This window comes from Eptatretus burgeri, chromosome 8 (assembly GCF_056783735.1).
Source record: "Eptatretus burgeri isolate ZD-2024b chromosome 8, Ebu_testis_v1, whole genome shotgun sequence".
In the NCBI taxonomy this organism is placed as follows: domain Eukaryota; kingdom Metazoa; phylum Chordata; class Myxini; order Myxiniformes; family Myxinidae; genus Eptatretus; species Eptatretus burgeri.
Window position 1 is genome coordinate 82423759 of NC_140968.1, and position 23886 is coordinate 82447644.

The 23886-nt window shown below is 46.0% G+C and overlaps 1 protein-coding gene across 3 annotated transcripts in view; it reads right to left on the reverse strand.

Annotated features, from left to right (window-relative positions):
- The window catches only part of LOC147022160 (solute carrier family 15 member 2-like), a 315727-nt gene that overhangs the window by 169766 nt on the left and 122075 nt on the right, over positions 1-23886 (reverse strand). The window lies entirely within an intron of this gene.

Genomic DNA, 23886 nt, shown 5'->3' on the forward strand with positions numbered 1-23886 from the left:
GACGCGGATGAAGGGCGCTGCAGGCGGCCTGAGGTGGACCGGCGAGAGCGGACAAGGAGAGTGCCGGAGACGGTTCACCGGCCGCAAGAAGGGAGGTTCTTCTTTTCTTTGGGCTTCTGTATGTGTGTTTGTGGCGCCAATCCGAGAAGTAAAACTGATTAAGTGCTTGTACATTGCTTTCGTCGGTCGTATTACTTTTGCTTCTATTTGCCTGTACATACGTGCATGATTGTTGTAAATACCTGTGTAGTATAATAAATGTGCGTGTTGAACTGTATCCCGTCGTTGCGTCCTTTCTTTCGTTGAAAGTGCCACCTTACCTCGTGGAATAATTAGTGGAGGGTTTGAATACCCGGTAAATAATCACGTCTGTCGAGGTCAGCGATAACACCGCTCGGTTATCACTGAAGAACGGAACGGACCGCTTAAGCGGTTCGTGTCCTCGGCTGACCTGCGGCGAGGTACAATCGCCCGGTTAACTACCCGCGCAGGTAATTAGGTAGGTCGAGTTTGGCGAACAACCCTAACCTGTGCGGGTTGCCAATTGGCACGATTGTGGTGAGGTCGAAAGACCCACCCGTGACTAGCTCCCGGCGTTGTTCCGAGAGGGTCACGACTGAATTGTCCGTTCGGTGGGCGATGCGGTTGCGATTAGAGTTACGCAGCCGATCGCATGCCGGGCAGGCGAAATTCGTAACAGTGGTGTACAGGAGTGTGGGATTCGAATCCACCTCGGTCTCCAACTAAATTTACGGGGATCGGACCAGGGGTGTGCGAAGCAACCCCCCGTCCCCCCCAAATTAGGAGCAAAGCTAAATTAATTCCTTATGAGAAATAAGATGGCATTTCAAGGCGAGCGGGAGCCGGGGGTATTAGGTATGTGTAGTAATGTAGAATCCATGGCCCAGGATGGTTCTTTTTATAACGCCACCACTAATTACAATCCGTAGGGGAGCTCACCCTCATTTACTGAGCACGAACTTTGCCGGCAAACGGAGTCGCAAGATGGCGGCGCGGCCGCACTTCAGCGCGGCACGAGGAGTGAGCGGGCCGCTAGTTGTAGCGCAACGAATGGCACGACACGAGGCGAGTGCTCCCAACAACTGTTTCAAGCCACGTGGGCGAGGCAGGCGAGGCACGCGGACATCGGCGGGCTTCGGAAACAAATGGAGGAAGAATGGAAAAACGAGCTCGAAAAGAAACAAAAGGAGCACGATTTGGAAATAAAACAACTAATGGAAAAAAATATTGGAGGGGGCAAGGTGGTTCAAAGAACTAGAGGGGAGAGTGAGGGAAATACAGTTGGAAGAGAAAAAATGTGAACACGATGGGGAGTTGGAACAACTGAAGGAAGAGATAAGAACAGGCAATCAGGAAAGAGAATGCCGAGAACGGAAGATAAAAATAGGAAAGGAATGGCAGGAAGACATAGAGAGATACGGTGAGGAAATGAACAAATTGTGGGAGGAAGCATGCAAAAGAGATGAGGAGGCCGGAAGGGAAAAATGGGAAAAAATTTCTGAGTTACGTGAACACCAAAACAAAGAGAGGGAATTACAAAACGAGCTGAGGAAGTTGAAAAAAGAAAGAACGAAAAGGGAAAATGAAACGTTAAGGGACCACACTAAACAGATCAAAGAGTTGGAAGCCAAAGCAAGGTCGGAGTGTGCGGAGATGAGGACGGAATTCGAAGAGAAAGCTTCTGAGTTACAGAAACACCAAAACAAAGAGATGGAATTACAAAACGAGTTGAGGATGGTGAGAGAAGAAAGAACGACAGCAGAGAATGAAACGTTAAGGAACCACACTGTACAGATCGAACAGCTGGAAGCCAAGGCCAGATTAAAGAATGAGATACAAGAAAGAGTTATGAAAGAAGAACGAATGAGACAGGAGAAGGAAATCAGCCAATTGAAGGAAATAACGAGGTTGCAGAATGAGGAACAAGAAAGACAGTGGAATAGAAAACTGAAAGAGTATGAATTTGAAACTGAACGACAAAAGGAAAAAAATAGGTTGGAGTATGAGGAGAAAGTGAAGGAGCAAGGAATGAAGCAGGAAGGAGAAATCAGTCAATTGAAGGAGACAACGAGATTGGAGAAGGAAGAACGAGAGGAACAGTGGAATAGAAAACAACAAGAACATGAAATTGAGGTTAACCAATTGAAGGAAACTATGAAATTGGAGAATGAGGGACAGGGGGTGAAAGAAATTGAAAAAGAAAGCAAGGTTGAAGTTCGCAGATATAATGAAAAAACAACGAACGAAACAGGAAAAATAACTTAGCCAAGTGAAAGAAACGATGAGGTTGGAGGCTGAAAAGCATGAGGAACAGTGGGAAAGAAAACAAAAACTATACGAGTTTGAAATTAACCAGCTCGAGGGGAGAGCAAAAATTGAGTCCACGGAGATCGAAAAACTCCGGAAAGAGAACTCAAAAGGAGCGAGGAAATGGAACAGCGTAATAATGTGGGATGTGTGACATCACCACAGGGAGGAACATTAGTGGTGCGGGACTAAATTGGCATCACTCGTCAGATGAAACAACGATTAGGGCAAACCCTGAAAATGGAGACGAGGGAAGTAACAGAGACAACGAAGGAGGTAGAAGTATTGCCAGAGACACGGGAGATAGACCGAGTCGAGACTGAATTAAATAGAAGGAAGGAGGAAACAGAGACGAAGATCCAGTAAGAAACTAATAGCCAGGAGGTGACAGAAATGCAAATAGAGACATGGGAGATAGAGGGTGATGAGACGGGGTTAAGGACGAGTGCACACACACGGAGGTAGTGGAGAATAATGGGGGCGAGCTCGCGGAACGTGTTGGGACCCGGTGCGAGCAGCTGGATAGCCTCCTTCGGGAACGGAGGGAGATGCTATGCTCCCTTGAGGCAGATCACGACCAGGCGGGTCCGGTCGTGCCGAGCGAGGTTGAAGGGGCGAGTGCTGTGGATGAGTGCACGGAGAGCTTGGGGGGTATGGAGGGCCCGGAAACCCTTGGGGTGGCACAAATCCCCAGTGTGGTTACGAGTGTGGTCCCAGTGTGTGTGGTGTCAAGGTGTGTGTTTACAAGTGTGGCGAAATGTGTGCTGCAACACGCACATAGCGTGGGTGCAAGGACGTGTGTGAGAGCGACCAGGGGGTGACAGAGACCCCGTGTGTGGATGAGACCCCGTGTATGGATGATACCCCAGGTATGAGTGACACGCCGCGCGTGTGAGTGGTATGGTGTGTGTGAAGAAATGGCACGAGTGAGTGAGCGGCCGAGTGTGAGAGGGACAGCATGTGTGAGGTCGCTGTGTGTAAGGGAGATGACGGTGGGCTTGAGCGAACATGCAGCCGCATTTCCCGGTGTGAGCGTAATGGAGTGGTGTATGAGCGTCGTGACACGCAGGTGTGCGTGGGTCAAATGGAGACGACGACGGCGACAGAGGGACAAAGGCCGGGTAGCGGCCGTAGCTGCATTGGGAACCGCGCCGGGTTTACACTGCAGCGAGCGCGAGGTTCGGGCCGTGCTTCGCACGAGACCGCCACGTGCGCGCTTGCGGGAGTGAAACCCGGTCCGGAAACGCCCGCGGTGAATGTTGCCGATCCCGCGATGGACAAAAGCTAGGCTGGATGACCGATTTGGACCGGACGGGTTCTCCACACGAGCTTGTGTTAAGCTCCAACGGGCAGAGCACATGTGTTCATGTGGGGAACCCCTCGAAACGCGAGGCTTGCTTTTTTGATGCACAGGGTGATGTCATGGTTGCATGTAGGGTTGGAATCCGGCAGGAGGGAAGTCCCTGCCGGATGGTACCATCCAAGAGGGACGAGGTGTGTGAACAGCTGCCATGACGTCATGGGGAGAAAGCACAGGTTGCGAGTTGCCACGCTGGTGCTGCGCGAAGAAAAAAAAAAAGCAAGCCTCGCTTTCGAGTGAACAGGATTCCCTGGGCAAGGGGTGGAAGACCCCCCTGCCGGGCACAGGATAACAACTAGTTAGGGGGAAGGGTTAGTGTTAGTGAGACCAGCTTCATGGGGCAGGGGTAAGTCCTCATGGGGTCCGTGGAATGGATTAGGTGGAGGGATTTTAGTTGAGATTTAGGATGGGAAATGACATTTTGAGGATTTGAGGACAGTGACAGACTGTGAGTGTGTAGAGGGGATGTAGCTTAGCTACGTAGTGTTAAAAGGAACGTGCTGTAGTGTAAGGGATGACACGGGAGCATGAGATAGTTGAGGGATTTAGCAAGCAGAATGGCTAAGTTCAGCGATGGAGTGTTGAAGAGTAGAGTGGATTGAAACATGATGAGTGAGTGAGGCCAGCGGGCCTGAGTGAATGGAGTGAATGTGGTATGCATGGTGCGATGAGTGATTGGGGGGGAGGAGTGACTCGTGCCCAAGGGACCCCGGGGTCAGAGTAATGTGAGTTAGCTGGGTTAGTCAAATTGACAAAATGGAAGTCGTTTTGTAGTTGGTGGGGAAGTAGGCTCGAAATCTGTTTGGAAGGGTGCAGGGGCCCTGTTGACGGGCTGAGAGCGTGGCTACGAACGGTGAGTATCGCTGAGTGGGTACTCCGGGCACCGGGCTAGTCGGCCGTGGTAGGCCAAGGGCCCATGGGGGGCTGGGATAGCATATTGGGCACGGGTGCGCCCGCATTATGCGGGGGCCCGGGGCGCCATTGGCAGCATGGGCAGTGTCGTGGGCACGGGTGACCCTCGGAAAGGGGCCCGGGAAGCCAGCCTGCCATGTGAGCGTTTCAGGGGAGTCACCATGGAGGGCACTCCCCGGTGTTTAGGGAGCTGGTAGGCTTGGAGGCAGTGTAATGCCCGGGGGTGCCATCGTTGGGGAATCGGCAGAGGGTAGTTCCTGCCAAGGGAGCCACGCGTCCCAGCCGTGAGACCGTGTGAGGGCACGGGACGAAAATTGGGGGGCATGGCCCGAAATTTGAGAGGACACCAACACAGGCGATGGGAATATTGGTTGTTAGAACTGATAGATTAAGCGAGAGGCACTTGTTGAAAGCCCCGGGGTAGATTAAAAGTTGAATGGTTAGGGTAGATTAGGAAGTGTACCCCTCCGCACCATCCATCCCTTCGCTCTCGTTGTGGGCCACTGGACTCACTTTGGGTAAAGATCGCTGAACTCCGAGGAGGCCATCTTGAGGCTTGAGTTGGGCCTCGACACAGGACGCTAGCTCTCCCTTATTCCCCTCCAGGAAGGGAACGTAGGGGTTGGGAGTAGGCTAGGACACGATAGGTTAGCCGAACAAAGACAGTAAAGGGGGTTAGGGGACGATTTATAGTGGGGAAGTGAAAATAAAAACAACAAAAAAATAAGTTGAGGCTAAATTGGGTTTTGACAAATTAAGGGGGTGGGTATGGACAGAGACAGGCAAAGGTGATAGGTTGGGAGGGAGACAGTAGGTTGGTCCGAGCCCACCTTCCGAGTGGAATGCACCACCGCACTCCCTCCACTGACCTCCATTTCAAGGCAAGAGGCTGGCCAACTTCATCGGCTGGCTGTTTGCTGCAAGGCCTGTGCCGGCCGGATCGTCTGCTTGTGTTTACTGCAAGGCCTGTGCCGGTCGGACCGTCTGCCGGCTGTGTTTGCTACAGCAGCCTTGTCATGCCACGCCTTGCCTGCCTGCCTTTGCCTTGGCCCATGCCGACTGCCCTCGTCATCTTTTGCCCCCGTTCTCTTTTGCATTCCCTCCCCCCCCATTTTTGGTTCATTGCCATGTGCGCCATGATCATTGCGCAAGCCGCGAGGACTGCACTGTTGGCAGCTACAACACGGGCCTGCAGTGGCGGCCCGTGCACCGTTCTTTGTTTCCATCCATCCATTCATCCATCCATCAATACATCTGTTGTGTTCATTGCGTGTGCCACTTGAGCTGGCACGGAGACTGCGTTTGCGCAGCTCATGCGCCGTTATGTTCACTGTGTCCATGTTAAAAGGGGGAGGTTCTGGACTGCGTTTGAGCAGCCAGCCACGTTCCCTGTCACCTGCATTGCCTGAGCCAGACACTGCGTGCGAGCAGCCTGGCTCCCTGCTAACTGCTTTTCTCTTTGCAGAGTGCATTGATCCTGGGCCATGGTTTCATGTAAGATTTGAAAGGTTAAGTTGTTAAGTCGTGTAATGTGTATTGTATATGAGTGCGCCCCCGGCATGTAAGTCTTAGCACCGGCAATTTATTTAAGTAATCTGAATGAGTGGGTTTGTTTAGTTAGTTACTCAGCCCAGAGGTTATTTATTTTGGGGACACGAATACACTGAATGTTGCACTCAGGGATCCGAAGATAAAACATACTAGGGGAGAACTACACATGATGGCACACGAAAATTCGATGACTCGGGACAAGTCTGAAAAAGGGGAGGGGGTAGTGTTACAGCTATGGAAATTCACAATACACCATAAAGGGTCCTCAGGTGAGATATATCGATAATTTCATGTGTCCTTAGCCCACACCCGTTGTTTAGAGGGAAAATGTGTGATTCATTCGGGCTGCGATGCTTTCGTTAGCCGTTTTTCTTTATCTATCGTTATTTTGAGCCACCATTGCCACAAACCTCCACGCAAACAACAACCGCCACCAACCACGCCACAATGCCCACCACGCTCACAACACCCCCACAACAATCACCACCATCTTCGCCACTACGCCCGCTTACGAACGCCATCCTCCGCGGACCACGGTAAGACGGTTTCCGCACCACGGAAACCGTCCGAAAAGGATTGGCAGAACAAAACCACTTGTGAAGCCTGTGGGGTTTTTTCCCGCCATTTTTCCCCGTGCTTGGTGTGAAGGGGAGGGGTGGGGCAGCTCGCTCCCGATTGGTGGATGCGTGGTGTGACGCGATCAGGGGTGAGGAACGCCCCTTTTTGGGAGGCTCCCTGAAGGGGGGTGGAGCCCGAAACGGGGCGGAGCGAAGGGCGGAGCCCCGCTCCATAAAGGACGGACACAGGCGGGGCGCGCTCTCTTCTCTTCTCTTCTCTGCTCTTCTCTTCTTCGCCCCTTGGTGTAAGTAGGGTGAATATTCTGATTCTGGCTCACTTTTCCCCATGTAAATGAATGGGGGATTTTCAGCGATTCATTTTTTTTCCCCTAAAAAGTAAACCCCCTTTTATCCCAAGGTATATTTATTTGTCTCCCCTTTTTACCGAGGGACACTTTTTTCAAATAATCAATGCAATAAGATAAAGATTTGTTCAAGTAGTAAAGTAGTAATGTGATTTGTTAAAGGTTATTCTAAAGAAATATCTGAAACATGTAAGCCGAGGGACACTCTTTTTCAAATAACCAATGCATATTGTTTAGCTCACTCATTGAACCTATAAAGATTTGTTCATTCTCAAATTCCTTCAATAGTTTAATTTTCTTTGCACAATAATCCCCATCTAAAATATTTAAAAACAAAACATTTGAATCTTTATATTTTTTAAGATACCCCTTTTGTGCCATTACAAAATGATAAACTTCTCTTAATGCTCTTGTTTGACCACCTCCTGAGCCACAGGTTATTTTTGTTAAGCCCCACCCACTTTTGCCTAAGCCCCACCCACTTCCATAAGATTTTGGTAAGCCACGCCCATTTTGCTAAGCCCTGCCCACTTTTCCCTAAGCCCCGCCGACTTTCATGAGGTATTTTCATAGCCACGCCCAGTGTTCCTAAACCCCGCCCACTTTTGCTTAGCCCCACCTTATCTTACATCATTTCCAGTTCATCTCTGACTCACAAAGAAATCACCAGAAAATTCTAGAATGTTATGCTTTTGAAAAATTTGCCTGGGCTTGCCCAGGGAATTTCCAAAGGAAACCACACCCACCAGTCTTTCCCTATAAAAGCCTCAAGCCCAGGCTCCATTTTAAACATTTTTTTTTGCTGGCAATGGTGTGCTGTGTGCTTGCCTGGAGATCGAATACTTGTATGGAACTAAACCTTCAAGTTGATGAACTGGATTCAAACCTCTTATCCATTGAGGTAAGATTTTATTTTCCTATTTTCAAAGTTTGATTGAAGCATACTCATTTAATAATTAAATCACTTAATTAATACATTATTATTTTCTCTCACAGAAAATTGTATCTGAAATACGAAATGAAAATACTGCTTTTGCTACAACTTGGGGCGAAATTGTTGGCTTGGTTGAAGACCTTATGAGCGACCAAGACCCACAGAACGAGCTCGACCTTGATGACCCAACCAAAGAGTTATACCTTGGAGACCAGCAAAATCCTGAAAAAGAGTTTTGCAACAATAGTACTCATTGTGAGTTATTAAGACAATACCCACTGAACAAGTTATACCTTGATGAGCCAGAATACAAGTTTTACCTTGGAGACTCACAAATTTCAGACATTTTGAAAAATGGAGTTTTCCTTGATTATCCACAGTTATACTATGTGAGATCTATCACTGAAACCCATAAAATTGGGAAAATGGAGTTTTCCTTGAGATCCACAGTTGTACTATGTGAGATCTATCACCGAAACCCACAATATTTCTGGAAAATTGTGATTATACCTTGGAGTCTTGGATAGATGGTTATATTTTTGGAGACTTGAAATGTGGGTTCTGGCTTGATAACTCACAATGTGATACGTATCTTGGAAACTCAACAGGAATGTGGTAAGACCTTGGAGACTTGGAAAGTTGCATTTATTTTGGAGACTTGAAATGCTACCACTCTTTGGGATCTAAACCTATCAAGAAAGTTCTTACTCCCCCTTTCTACGTCATCAAACCTGAAAGCCTTAAAAGACGGAATTGGAAGAAGAGAAAAAAAAACTTAATAGTGGAGAAAATCTCAGTCTTTGTATATAAATGGAAAACATAATGAATGTGAAAAATATCAAATAAGTCTTGTTGAAAAAATAACTAAAACAAAGGTAAATAAAACAAATAAGCGAATCAATTTAAAAACTAGTAAGTTAGAGGATGTAAAGAAAAAAAATAAATATCCTTCAATGGACTGAAAACTTTGATGGTTATCAATTGAACAATGAAAAAACAATTTACTATAATCTCAAAATGATATGTGGCTCAGGAGGTGGTCAAACAAGAGCATTAAGAGAAGTTTATCATTTCGTAATGGCACAAAAGGGGTATCTTAAAAAATATAAAGATTCAAATGTTTTGTTTTTAAATATTTTAGATGGGGATTATTGTGCAAAGAAAATTAAACTATTGAAGGAATTTGAGAATGAACAAATCTTTATAGGTTCAATGAGTGAGCGAAACAATATGCATTGGTTATTTGAAAAAGAGTGTCCCTCGGCTTACATGTTTCAGATATTTCTTTAGAATCACCTTTAACAAATCACATTACTACTTGAACAAATCTTTATCTTATTGCATTGGTTATTTGAAAAAAAGTGTCCCTTGGTTAAAAGGGGAGACAAATAAATATACCTTGGGATAAAAAGGGGGTTTACTTTTTAGGGGAAAAAAATGAATCGCTGAAAATACCCCATTCATTGACATGGGGAAAAGTGAGCCAGAATCAGTATATTCACCCTCCTGGTGTATGCGTTCCTTCCTCTTGGATATCTCTTTGGTCCTCCCGTATGCTCTCTCCTCGTGACGGTTGATCCACAAACCAACTCGCGTTCCCTTCCTCCTCGTTCATTCCCGCGCTCGTGACCGGCGAGGCCTATTGGTGGGAGACGCGGACGGAGGGCGCCACAGGCAGCCTGAGGTGGACCTGCGAGAGCGGACACGGAGAGTGCCGGAGACGGTTCACCGGCTGCAACAAGGGAGGTTCTTCTTTTCTTTGGGCTTTTGTATGTATGTTTGTGGCGCCGGTCCGACAAGTAAAACTGATTAAGTGCTTGTACATTGCTTTAGTCGGTCGTATTATTTTGCTTCTATTTGCCTGTACATACGTGCATGATTGTTGTAAATACTTGTGTAGTGTAATGAATGTGCGTGTTGAACTGTAACCCGTCGTTGCGTCCTTTCCTTCCTTGAAAGTGCCACCTTACCTCGTGGAATAATTAGTGGAGAGGTTTTTATACCCGGTAAATAATCACGTCCGTCGATGTCAGCGATAACACTGGTCGGTTATCACTGAAGAACGGAATGGACCGCTTAAGCGGTTCATGTCCTCGGTTGACCTGCGGCGAGGTACGATCACCCGGTTAACTACCCGCGGAGGTACTTACGTAGGTCGAGTTTGGCGAACAACCCTATCCTGCGCGGGTGGCCGATTGGCACGATTGTGGTGAGGTCGAAAGACCCACCCATGACTAGCTCCCGGCGTTGTTCCGAGAGGGTCACGACTGAATTGTCCGTCCGGTGGGCGACGCGCTTGCGATTAGAGTTACGCGGCCAATCGCACGCCGGGCGGGCGAAATTCGTAACAAAAAAATATATATATATATATCACAGGGGGCTGCAAAAGTAGGTATACAGTAAAGATTATAATAACATACCAATTTATGGTATGTTATTATAGATATGCTTGTATAATCAATAAAATACGTTATGGGCGCACGTTTTGTTTTTCATTACTGTATACCTACTTTTGCAGCCCACTGTGTGTATGTGTATATATGTGTGTATATATATATATATATATATATATATATATATATATATATATATATATATATATATATATATATACATACATACACAATCATGCGCCGCATTATGACATTTCGGTCAACGATGGACCACATATACGACGGTGGACCCATAAGATTATAATGCAGCTGAAAAATTCCTATCGCCCAGTGATGTCATAGTGCTGCCAGTCATAGAAATGTAAAGTATAGCACATAGAATTATGTACAGTACATAATACTTGATAATGATAATAACTACAGTGTGGCCCCATTGTAACGGGATCGTTGAGGTCCATAAAATGTCATCGCGAAAAAAAAGTGGGGTCGCGCTTAATCGGGATTCAAGAAAATCAGCGTTCGCACTGTTCCAACATTTGCACTGTTCTGAAAATATATCACACAACTGACAGGTGCTCGTTTCTTCATTTGTAAATTATAACATTGATGCAATGATTATTTATAAAATCCAAACGCTATTTATTCACCTTTCTATTATCGATGTGAGAGAAGATTGTAAGCAGCTGCTAACAACATACATTGCTGTCATGAACAGCACAAAGGTAAAACTAACGCGTCTTGAGTCAATCTTGGATGTGTGTTGCAATTGCCTACAGTATTCAGTACAGTAACATGCTGTACAGGTTTGAAGCCGAGGAGCAATAGGCTATCCCATATAGTCGAGGTGTGTAGAAGGCTATACCATCTAGGTTTGTGTCAGTACACTCTATGATGTTTACACATTGACGACATCGCTTAAGGCCCGGTCACACCTTGACGTTTTAGCCAACGTATGCCGATTTTTGAATTTTTTTTCTATAACGCAGGCACACGTTGAATACGTTATGGGTAAGTTTTGATAACATTGAGAGCACGCTGAAAAACACTGCCATACATCATTGTACGTTGACTTTAAACGTTGTACTCTTTGGTTGTCCTCAAATTTTTTCATGCTTGAAATTTCACGACATATGCCGGCGTATGACTCACACATTCCGCTACGCTGGCCACAAGTTGCATGCACGGTCTGCGATCGTTGACAGACGTCAACACATGCTACTTGTAAGTTAATCATAAGTTGAGACACGCTGAGGTAATGTTTAGCGTACCCGAAACTTATTTCTAACCTATGATTAACGTGTTGTTGGCACGTTACGCGATCGTTGCCACACATCGACAGACGTTACTTTTAAGTTACTCATAGGCTGAAAGACGTCGGTATAATGGATCGTCCTTGCGTCAGCGTCCACGGCCATGGCCAGGACACTTATTTGCAGCATTCTTCAAACTTTTCTTCGGCATGACGAGGATTTTCACACTTCGATGTCTAGCTTGGCTATGATTCCAATTGTCCATCGGCAGCGTCTATTTAAAATAGTCGAGTTTGAGCGTTTTTACACGTTCAGAAGAAACGCTTCAAATTTCCAAACCCCAGCGTCAAAAAACAAAGGCGAGTGACAGCAATTTAAATCGTTCATTGTAAACAATGAAAATAGCTGAGTGGTACCGTTTAAAAGTCGTTGAGTGTAAAAAAATCCAATTGTTGAGCGCAAGCGTCTACTTTCAATAGTGGAGATCCAGCCATTTAAATCGTTGAGTTTATCATTTAAATCGTTAAATCGTTAAACGCAAGGACGATCCATCATAACCCACACCCTCCCCCTCACACTCACCTACTACTGCCAACATGAACAAACTACTACTAATACTAATACTAATACTGATACTGATACTGATACTGTTACTGCTGACATGGACATCGACTCAAAAAAGGACTCGAAAACACTGTTGGGTTCCCCTTTTATGAGCAGCATTTTTATATACCAATTCCCAAAACCGCTGGGAACACGTCTTTATATGGCAGTTGTAAGCTAGAAACACGTTAATTTTTTTTTTTTGTCGACCGGAAGACGTCATTGGAATACGTCTACATACGTCGATGTGTGTTGGGACTACGTAAAGAATTGGTTCAAAGCACGTCAAACATAAGTTAGAAATAAGTTTCGCGTAAAAAAGACATTACCGCGACGTGTTTCGACTTATGAGTAGCTTATAAGTAGCCTTTGTGGATGTGTGTAAGCGTCCACATATCGTGTGTAAAACTTATCCCCATCGCATGCGGAACGTGTGTCATACACAGAGTACGTCGTAAAATTTTGAACATGTTTAAAATTTCTTGACGTACTCTACTTACTACGACGTATGATAGCGTACTTTAGCATTGTACTCATGTATACCAAACTTACTCATACCGTATTTGACGTGCCCCAACGTTTTAGACACATTTTTCTTAGGTCGGCATACGCTGGCAAGATCGCCAAGGTGTGACCGCGATGTTGACACTTCCATTTCTACGGCAGTTATGATTCGAATCGTTGTGCGTCAGCCTTTTAATAGGCTACGTCACGACATCGTCGGCGATGCGTGCAACGCGCTATGCCTAAGTTAGACTATCGTTGGGCATCGGTTGTGTAGGCCGACAACAGGTTCAGCATTCGTTGGTATAAGTTATCTATAACACAACGAAACATTCTGTGTCCGTTACCAATGCGTTATACATAAGACCAAGTCGCTATGAATACGTCCGAATCTTTAAAAAAAAAACATCAAAAGTTCAACGTAAGCCAGCGTTTTAGATACATTTTAATACGTTGCCATCGCTGGCTAAAACGTCAAGGTGTGACCGGGCCTTTAATGACGCATTTCTCAGAACGTATCCCGTCGTTAAGTGGCACATGACTTTATATATATATATATATATATATATATATATATATATATATATATATATATATATATATATATATATATATATATATATATATATATATATATATATATATATATATATATATATATATATATATCTTCTCCTTCTTCTTTCGGCTGCTCCCGTGAGGGGTCGCCACAGCGGATCATCCGTATGATCCGCATAGTGATTTGGCACATGTTTTACGCCGGATGCCCTTCCTGACGCAACCCTGGTCACCTCTTACGACACAGGGATAAGGTACACCTATTTTAACCGGGGTATACACCAGCCCAGTATACTGGTACTCATTTCACCGACCTCGGAAGGATGACAGGCTGAGTCAACCCCCTGGTGTATTAATTCAGTGGCCCAACGGGGCTTGAACTCAGGACCTCTTGGATCCCAAGCCGCTGCCCTAACCACTGCGCCAACACCAGGCTCATATATATATATATATATATATATATATATATATATATATATATATATATATATATATATATATATATATATATATATATATATATATATATATATCCATATACGTACATGTTTCGATGCCATCTGTTGTTGTCTATACCTACTTGTTGCAGATTGACGACTACGAGGGTGACAGGTGCTGATAGTGCTGAAATGGAAATCATGGATGAAATGATAGTGAAGTGATCGTTCTGATTCGAACAAAGAAGAATTGGCTGTTTCTGAAGAAGCGTCCGGCGTACTTGTGTATCCCACAGGTGAAGAAATGGAAACACAGTACCATTGACTTTTCAAGAGTCTGCACTCTTCAAAGCTCATAATAAAACCTTAAAACTTGATGGCCACTTGGGAGACCGTCGATGCATTGAAAAATGAGTACGGAGCCATTTTTCACAGTGTTTCTACCTGCACAAGTTTTTTTGTTTTTGTCCTAATGGTACTCGGAAGGTTTTTCAGGAAATATCGAGGTAAGTATACCAAATGACATTGTGATTGAATTGCAGCACAATTATTGGTCTTCAGTGTGACATAACTTGACTGCCCTCAAGGCACCACTCCGTGGATACCATGAGGTCTTGGTATTTGCTTTCTGAATCTCACAGTGCATAGCATGGTGAGGTGAAATGATGGAAACAATGGGATCATAAATACACGAAAATATAAAACTGACAGAAACAATCCTCCTGCCACCCACAGTCACTCTCAAGTTCAGAACAGGATTCATTGTGGCATAGCATGTTATTATCAACGTGCTTTAAAAACAAACGAGGAGATATTACCAATTGGCTCTGTACTGTCTGTGTGTGTGTCCGTCCGTCACGCAAGCTCTATCAAAATGAAATTCATCAAACTTGGTAGTTATGATAACCACATGGCAAGAATGGTGTGAGAGCAGTACAATTTTTGGCCTCGCCCCCATGGTAAGGCGTGGTGAAAAGGTCAAATGCAAAAAAAACATTAATTATGGGCACATTTTAAACATTTTTGTAAATAAAACTAGATGCAATCAACATTGGTGGACGTAGGAAATACGTAGAGATTTTTGGGGATTTTACCCCCGGTTCATGCCCTAGAGTAGTGGTTCTCAAAGTGGTCCCTACCGACCCCAGTGGGCGCTGGGAACTTTCAGGGGGGCGCTCCAGACTCCATTAGTGATAGGGGGCGCTGGCAATGATTTGGGGGGCACTGGCGATTTGGAGGAGCAGCGGCGATTTGGAACGCTCATTGAGCTTGCTGCAGTCTGAACAGGTTACCCGGCGCCATTCGGCAAATTGGCCATACAATGCCCATTGCGGTCCTCCTCATTTGCTGTGGCGCCGTCCAGAGAGAAATTAAAGACAGGCAATGGGACAGGTAGGCCTTTTTGTAAATAATGAACACATTTTAAAATGTATTTATTCTGAAAATCATTAAGTTCTTCAAGCATATTACAGACTTGTTTACCAACAATGCAAGTCAGTGTTTTTTTTTTAACACACATGGTGTGAATACCATATACATGTGTTATGATCTGGCAGCGCAATTCCCAGTGATGCGCGAGTACAGAGGCGGCGCGGAATTGTGTTTTAGGCGCATGCTGTTGTAGCTATCGTTGGAAATGTGAAGAAAATTTTTTTTTGACGCGCAGGGTGAAAATCGATGCGTGCGCTGACCAGAGACCAGAAATATATAATTATTGTTTGGCCTTATCACTGGTGTTAGTCTTTGGACCTCTTGGTGTAGTGATTTCGTTATTCAAAAAAGCTTCACGTCCGGTCGGCTTCAAGATGTTGGCCTCAAAGAAAAAGTGTCGTCAGTATTCTGTTGAATACATCAAGTATGGATTCATTCCATCCCTGATGAACACGCAGTTACCGATGTGTTTGTTGTGTGGTATCACGCTGTCCAATGAAGCAATGAAACCATCTCGACTGAGCGAGCACCTGAGTAAAAAGCACAGTGATAAGGCTTGCGCAGAGGTCAGCTATTTCCAATCGTGAAAGAGAAATTTGAGAAGCGATCCACGATAACGACAATGTTCAAAGCCAGCCAAAAGCTCGTGGATAAAGGACTGGAAGCATCGTATAAGCTGTCATTGCTCATCGCCAGATCTGGAAAACCGTATTCAATCGGTGAACAGTTGATCAAACCGGCTGTTGGGGAAGTGATAAAAACTGTTATGGGCCAGGATCCATATCCAGTTCTCTCGTCGATTGCGCTCAGCAATGATTCCATGGCCAGGCGGATTAATGAAATGTCATCAGATATAGAAGATAAGCTGTGTTGTGAGCTGAGAAGCACACATTTTTCCATCCAGCTGGATGAGTCCACTTTGCGTGACAGTGAAGCTCTGTTACTCTGCTACGTTCGCTTCATTCCTGATCAGGAAATGGTGGAAGAATTGTTGTTTGCCCGCACTCTCCAGACCGATACAAAGGGTTCTTCCATCTTCCAAACGTTGGAGAAGTACTTTACTGATAAGAACATACCGATGGAGAACATTCTCGCTTGAGCGACGGACGGGGCACCAGCGATGGTTGGCCGCCAGCGTGGTTTTATTGCGCTTCTGAAGAACCAGGTACCGTCCGTGTTCGCCATCCACTGTGTCGTGCACCGCCAGCATCTTGTAGCAAAAGCTCTCAGCACCAGACTTCATACATCACTCCAAATAGTAATCAAAGCAGTGAATAAAATCAAGGTGTCATCTCTGCATGATCGGCTGTTTCGTCAGCTTTGCCAGGAGAATGATGAACCATTCGAGAGAGTCTTGTTGCATACCGAAGTTCAATGGTTATCCAAAGACATTTGTTTGACCTGTTTCCATGCCCTCTTCTCAACAGTGGTCGAGTTTCTGTCAGAAATTGATACAGAGTTATCAGAGAAAGTGAATGTGATTGAGCATGATGTGGCTTACCTTGCGGACATATTCAGTATGCTGAATGATGTCAACAAACAACTCCAGGGTGACCATATGACACTGAGTAAAGCAAAGAAAGTGATCGGCGCGTTGGTAACCAAGGCGACTCTGCACAGGGAAACCCTCAGCCGCAGAGATAAGTACCACTTTCCCCGGTTGGCAAAGGAAACTGCTGTTTCTGATGAAGAGCTGCTCGTTTATTGCAATCACCTTGAGAAGATTCGTGGAGATATGGAGCAGCGTTTCAGAGACATACTAGAAGTGTCGGTGCCAGCATGGGTGATCAACCCATTCAAATGTGACATTCGAGATGTGAAGCGCGAATTACAAGACGAAATTATCAACTTGTGGAATGATGATGAGGCGAAGGCAAGATTCTCGCAGCGTGAATACGGCAAATTCTGGATTCTGGAGCGGGGCGAATACCCCGCAATGTGGACAGAGGCAGAACTGCTGCTGATGGCGTTCCCCACATCATACCTCGTTGAAAGAGGGTTCAGCGTCGTGATGGTGCTGCTGACCAAGTATCGAAACGGCCTTGACATTACCAAGCTGTCATTGGTACAGTGACAATTCTGACCTGCCAAACCTGCCAAACATGGCCTTCACCAAAACACATGTCCAAATCTCCACCATTATTCCCCTATGTATCTGTGTCTCTACCTCACTGAGATGGAGCCAGACGTTCGTAATCTCGCAGCGAGTCAGCAGGCCCACCCTTCACACTAACGGTATTTGGGCCTGTGATAACAGATTCCCAGTTTTCCTCACCTGGACCTGTTCTGCTGAAACATTGTAGGTAGTGCAAAATAAAATAGAAAAGTAAAGGAAAAGTAAAGTAAAATAAAGTAAAATATTATTCAGAAAATATTTGGCTTCTGTTATTTTTGCTTCCTATCTACATAAATTCGGACTATCCTATTGCCCACTGGGTGTCCGACCACGAACGATAGGACAAGGGGGCATTGGGCTGGTCAAAGAGGGCAGAAGGGGGCGGTAGTCAAAAAAAGTTGAGAACCACTGCCGTAGAGGGACGAGGGTGGGTACTTGGGGTAAGAGGGGTCAAAACAACATTGTTTTTTTTAACTCAAAATTTGATATTGGGTCATTCCTGCTGGAACATTTTGCCATCTTTCAACTTTGCTTTAAGTGGGGATTTGCGATGGGGTACTATAGACTTCGCGTTTGTAGCAAATGTGTTCTCGTTATCACAATTGATATCAGAAGGGCGCTCGGTAGAGGGCACACATTTGGCACATAATGTGTGAACCACGAGAACATATCGGGCCCAATGCATTGAAAAAAAAATCTTGCTATATATCGTTTTTGGCTCTCTCTCAATGGTGAAGAATCACTTAAAAAATTCTCGTAGCCGGATCCAGATTCGGATCTGGGTCTTCACCAAAATCTAATCAGTTCATCCTTGTCACACACTGAACCTCTCCACAAAATATTTTTTTCGGATCCGTCCACAACTTTGAGATATCATGCACACAAACAAACAAACACAGACAGAAAGTGGTGAAAACATAACCTCCTTCACCTTCGGTGGCAGAGGTAATAAACATGTAAAAAAAACCTTAAAAAAAACATATATATATATATATATATATATATATATATATATATATATATATATATATATATATATATATATATATATATATATATCGGTTTTGCGATGAAGTCCCCTCCTGTGTTGAAGCAATTTAACCATGCAGTTCCCTTCTGTCACACGTGTCCAAATCCCCACCATTACTCCCCTGTGTATCTCTTAAGTCATTTCCCTTTGTAATCTCTCGATGTATCTGTTTTTTAATCAATCATTCTGCAGCTCCTGAACCAGGAAATAAATAAAATAAAATAAACACTTTTGTCCATCGCTTTACGCTTCAGCACCATTATTAAGGGTGCTCGAGAAACAACAAAAGGCTCGTAGTGCGAAATAACCATCACGATTCAGCTCAAAAACCATGATTGGTTGAAATTAAGCCCCACGGCAACTAAATCAGTGCATAAAGAGGATTCCCACAATTGGTCAAAACTGCGATAGTTAAGGGTTCACTTTATACACATAAACACAGAATTGTTTTTTTCCTAAATTTACAGGATGGCCATGATTACTGTCAGCAACATACTACAGCGTAGCCTGAAAGTCACTTTACCACTGCTAAATTTCTTGCATCTCCTTCCATTCCCCTCAATATCCTCCACTGTGATATGCGGCAACACTGACTCACTGATGTGGGAATCAGTAGGAAATTAGATGGCATGGCAGACACAAGTTGTTACAGTGTCAAAGAGCAGTTGATTGCTTGTGTTCGAATGCATGAAAGGCCACAGACAGGTTTAAGTGCTCAAGTGCAGATAGCTTTTGCGGAAGGCTTTTGAAAACATTCTCCTCCAAAGCAGGCATTGTTAAAGTGGGGGAAACGAGCATTTGGAACAGGAAGTGTGAAGGACTAGAAGCACAGTGAAACAAGAAGGTAACAAGAAGAAACACGTGTGCTTCTGTGTTGGCGTCAGTTGACCGGTCGCCGAGAAAGTCTGTAAGAAAGACAGTCGGTGAACTTTGCCTTCCATGGGCCATGATGCAAACTCACATGAAAAGACATCTTCAGTTGAAACCCTGGCGTCTATCATTTGTGAATGAACTGAGTGATGCCAACATGGATCGGCACTGAGCATCATGCGATGTCTTGCTTGACACCTTCCCGACTGCTCTGTCTCGAGGGAAAAAAATGTTGTATATAAAATGAATGTGCCATCTATCAAAGCTCATGGGCATGAAATGTGATGTTCTGGTCGAAGAAAAATCCACATTTCATCTTGGAGTTGGAGCATCATCCTTCACACATGATATGGGTAGGAATGACCTCAGGACGTTTATTTGCTCCCTATATTTTTTGATGGACCAGTAAATGGTGTATTCTGTGAGCACATGTTAAGAAACTGGCTGGTACTATGACTTGACTTGTCAGGTCAGGTTCGATCTGTGACCTGCTACAGGTACCATGTAAACCTGTACTAACCTGTTCCATGGTCGGGTTGTCGGCGACTAAACCGTCTCCCCCACCAGGTTTTCTGGTGAGGAGGGTGTTTGGATATGGACACCAGCAGGATTAAAAACAAAACCTGTCAAAGGGCAGAGGAGCTCCTTGTGAGCCAACGGCCATCCATATCTAGTGCCCAACTGTGTCTGCGGACGTCCTCCTGCAGTTGGGGTCACTTCTTATTAGGAGGTTGGTGGCAGGATTTGCACTCCGGCCACCGTAAAACCCTTCATTCCGCAAAACGCAAAAACGCAAAAAAATCTGAAAACCCACTCCGTGGGAGTACCTCCTGTGCAGCTTCCCTTCGCAGGGCAGCTCACCGGATGACGGGATTGGGGCAAAGCCTTCGGGACCCCCAATCGTTGATGGGAGGGAAACCACGGGGTAACATCCCTGGGTCAGATTGCGGGAGAGTGTGTCGGAGTGGTGCTGAGGTGTCGTCCACCAGACGGCGGTCTCCTTGGGTTAACCTGAGGCGGTCCCTTCGGGTGGGTGCCTGGAATGTCCTATCCCTAAGAGAGGATGATCACCTGTCTCTGTTATCATCTGAGCTCAAGCGTTTGGACATCGGGATTGCAGCTCTCTCTGAGGTTCGGAGACCGGATTGCGGCGAGATAATGGTGGGTGGTTACACCTACTATTGGTCTGGTCACTCTGATGGTTACCATACCCAAGGAGTTGCTGTAGCTGTGTCCAATAAGCTGACCCCAATGATAATTGAGGTAACACCGGTCAACGAGCGTATTATGAGATTAAGGATTCGTCACTCCTTAGGTGTCATTTCCCTGGTCTCTGTTTATGCTCCGACTGAGGCGAGTGATCTCACCGTGAAGGATGCATTCTACGCCACACTCGAGTCTGTGGTTGATCAGTGCCCCAGACGAGATACACTTCTAGTCTTGGGGGATTTCAATGCATCGACTGGAACTGATAGGGACGGTTATGAGGTGTGTGTTGGTCCCCATGGGTCAGGAACTATGAACCAGAATAGCACTAAGTTCCTTGACTTTGCAAGAAGTCATGGACTTAGGGTGGCTGGTTCATGGTTTCAGCGCCCACAAGCTCATCGCTGGACTTGGTATTCCAACGCTGGCGGTGTGGCAAAGGAGATTGACCATGTCCTCATTGACGGTCGTTGGAGGATGATCCAGAACTGCAGGGTCTACCGGAGTGCTCAGTTCCTCAATACTGACCACAGGCTTGTTGTAGCAACTCTAAAGCTGCACCTTAAATCCTGGAGAATGGTACCATCCCAGCCGAGGCTGGATGTTGCCAAGCTCAGGGATGAGAGAGTAGCTGAGGAGTTTGCAAACAGGCTGAGTGGACACTTGGGGGTCTGGGTGCTTTGGGGGGTCCTGAAGAGTTGTGGAGCGCCTTCAAGACCACCGTCCTTGATGTTGCCGGTGGATGCCTTGGAGCTCACCGCAGGGCAAAGAAGAATTTTGTCTCTCAAGGGACACTGGATACCATTGACCAGAGTCGCAGGGCCAGGCTGAATGGCAGAGCTGAGCTGTTCAGGGAGCTGAGGCGTAAAACTGTACGTGCACTGAGGGTGGACAAGGAGGCCTATGTGCGAGGAATCTGTGAGGGGGTAGAGCATCACCTGTGGACAGGTGATTCTCGTCCCGCTTACAGGGGAACTCGCGCATTACGTTCATCCAAGCCCATCCCTCGGAGCACTACAGTTCGAGGAGAGAGTGGTAGGCTCTTGACAGAGGAGTCTGAAGTGAAGGCCCGCTGGGCCGGTTACTTTGAGCGGTTGTACCAGGCTGATCCCCCAACTGTCGAGTTGGACGTCAAGGGTGTTACAATCCCTGTTGCTGACCCTCGAATCAACTGTGGTCCACCTACGCTTGTGGAAACACGGGCTGCGGTGAACCAGTTGAAACGGGGCAAAGCTCCAGGGATCTGTGGCATCCATGCCGAACTTCTCAAGGCTGGTGGAAATGCTGCACTCGTGTCGTTGCATGCAGTTTTGTGCTCTGCCTGGAACACAGGCATCATCCCAACTGACTGGAAGAGGGGCCTTGTTGTCCCTCTCTGGAAAGGGAAGGGTGATCGCCAAGACTGCAACAACTACCGAGGGGTGACGCTGCTCTCAGTGCCGGGCAAGGTCTTTGCTCGGATAATTCTCGATAGGGTTCGCCATCATCTGCTTGAGCACCAGCGTCCAGAGCAGTCAGGCTTTACACCAAAGAGGTCAACGATTGACCGTATCCTTGCACTTCGTGTCCTCACCGAACGCGGACGAGAGTTTCGGCAGGGGCTGCTTGCAGCCTATGTTGATCTCTGTAAAGCGTTCGATTCAGTGAATCGGGACGTCCTCTGGAGGATTCTTGGTCTTCGTGGGGTGCCACCAAAACTGATCGATCTGATGTCTGAACTCTACTCTGGTACTGAGAGTGCTGTGAAGTGTGGTGGTACCATCTCTGACTTATTTCCAGTTGTTACTGGAGTTCGTCAGGGATGTGTACTTGCTCCCCACACTTTTCAGCACTTGTATGGACTGGATTCTAGGAGGATGTCGGAGAGATCAAGTTGCGGTGCGTCATTTGGGAATGTCAAGATCTCGGACCTTGACTTTGCAGATGATGCAGTCATCTTTGCGGAGACTTTAAACATCCTCTTGGGGGCCCTCGAGGTGCTGAATGAGGAGTCGGAGCCGTTGGGATTACGGGTTTCTTGGGTCAAAACTAAGATCCAGGCTTTCGGTGACATCTTGGATGCTGCTGTCCTGTCTGTGTCTGTTTGTGGTGAGGATGTTGAGGTCGTGGAGAGATTCACTTACCTTGGCAGTGATATTCATGTCTCTGCTGGCTGCGAGTCAGAGGTCAATGGACGTCTGGGTCGGGCCTGGGGAGTCATGGACTCACTGGATCATGGGGTGTGGCGCTGCCGGTACCTGTGCGGGAGGACGAAAGTCCGAGTCTTCAGGTCCTTGGTACTTCCAGTCTTGCTCTATGGGTGCGAGACTTGGACTCTGACCAAGGATCTGAGACGGAGACTTAATTCCTTTGGTACCAGGTCTCTTCGGAGAATCCTTGGCTATCGCTGGTCGGATTTTGTGTCCAACGAGCGGTTGCTGAGAGAGACTCGGATGAGATTTGTTACCTGCATAGTCCGTGAGCGTCAGTTGCGGCTGTATGGACATGTGGCTCGTTTTCCTGACTCTGATCCTGCTCACCAGATTCTCTCAGCGAGGGAGTCTCATGAGTGGAGGAGGCCAGTGGGTCGACCACGTGCCTCATGGTTGCAACAGGTTGACCATCATCTCAAGGAGATGGGGATGGGCCTAGCATCTGCCTGGGGGATGGCCAGACGGAGGCCCCTGGAGTACCGGCGGAAAGTGGACGCAGCGACGTGCTGTTCTGGCACATGCTCCCATACCTGACCTGACTATGACTTGTTACTGTGGGAATAGCTGAAAGTGTCTGGTTTATTCAACAAGATGGCACACCGGTACATTTTGCTTTGCACGTTTGGAACTATCTCAATGAAACATTCCTTCAATGATGGATTGGACTCGGATCACGAGCATCACCAGCTCCTCTACCGTGGCCACCACATAGTCTTTGTAAAGACTCCACACAACTCTTTGTGGAGCTTTATCAAGGAGAAAGTGTTGACAAACCAGTGGAGGACAATTGAAGAATGGTTTGCTGCAGTCGTGACCTATTTCACAAAGATGACTCCACAAATGCGACACAACATGTTGAAGAAGACTAGGCAACAAGTACAGTGGTGCAAGTAAAATGATGGAGTGCATAGATACAATGACTGATTAATTATTTCTTGTAAGTACTGCACAATAAAACCTTTATGTTAAATAGTTTTAAAACGGGGTAAAGTCACTTTAAGGCCACAATGTAGAATAGCTGTTTTTAGCTCAATTCTTTTTCATTGAAATTCAAACACAAACACAGATGATGCAATTCAAATTATGAGTATACCACCAACTGAACTAGCTATCCTGCCACCGCACTCCTTCCATCAATAAAACAATAGACAAGTATTAGCATGAGGCCTGCCAAACATTTAATCTCTCTATATATCAAATCCTTGACTTATGCATCTTCATTTCAATATTACAATGGAATCATACATTGAAGCACCTCTTTTTGGTTTACCTGAGCAGTAATACAATGC